This window comes from Formica exsecta, unplaced genomic scaffold (genome assembly GCF_003651465.1).
Source record: "Formica exsecta isolate Colony F162 unplaced genomic scaffold, ASM365146v1 scaffold103, whole genome shotgun sequence".
NCBI classification, from domain to species: Eukaryota; Metazoa; Arthropoda; class Insecta; order Hymenoptera; family Formicidae; genus Formica; species Formica exsecta.
In genome coordinates this window covers 14,047-14,824 of record NW_021848370.1, presented here as the reverse complement: position 1 = coordinate 14,824, position 778 = coordinate 14,047, and positions in this window count along the sequence as shown.

Below are 778 nucleotides of genomic sequence, written 5' to 3'. Positions count from 1 at the left end.
GGCAATAGAGCAGTAGAAATACACGATGTCCGATTTCAACATATTGAACACAATTCTCTTTCAAATATGCATAGAACATGCAAAAATATTTATATTGGTAACAGCGGAACTAAAATTATTGATGTTATCGATAATTTCGGTCGGTATTATCGATAATTTTAGTTACGCTTGGATGAGGGCGCTAACCCGTCGGAGTTCGGCCGTCACTTTTGGATCCCCTTAACGTCCACGTCCAGCACCGCGACCCAGGTTCCACTCCCGCATAGCCTGAAGAAGGGCACGACCACGACCCACGGGACGAGGCTCAGGGTCGAGAAAGCGATCACGACCCACAAAACGAGGCGCCGGATCCCACCGAAATTCAAGTCCGCGACCCCGATTGATATGGAGCGGCGGCGCACTTCCGGTACAAAATTAACGTCACGATCGATCACTAAATCCGGAAGACCCAGCAACGCGACCTCGCGAACAAGTGCGGGCGCCGAGATTTGGTCCCGAAAGGAACGTGCAAAATGGTCCGACACGTCTGACACCTCCACTAAGGGGTACTGACCCCTAACAGAGTTTTGAGCAACACTGAAAAATAGCTCGTGTGTGTGTGTGTGTGTGACAGTTGGGAGCCATAACACCCGAAAAAACATAAAAAACCGTTCGCACAACGCGACGAGACAACACGTAAGAAAAATTTCCGTACAGGATTAAAAGTACGAGACGACGTCGGAAGACAGACTGAATGGAAGAGCGAATAAAAAGCCTGGAAAGGGCTAGATAAAAGCAA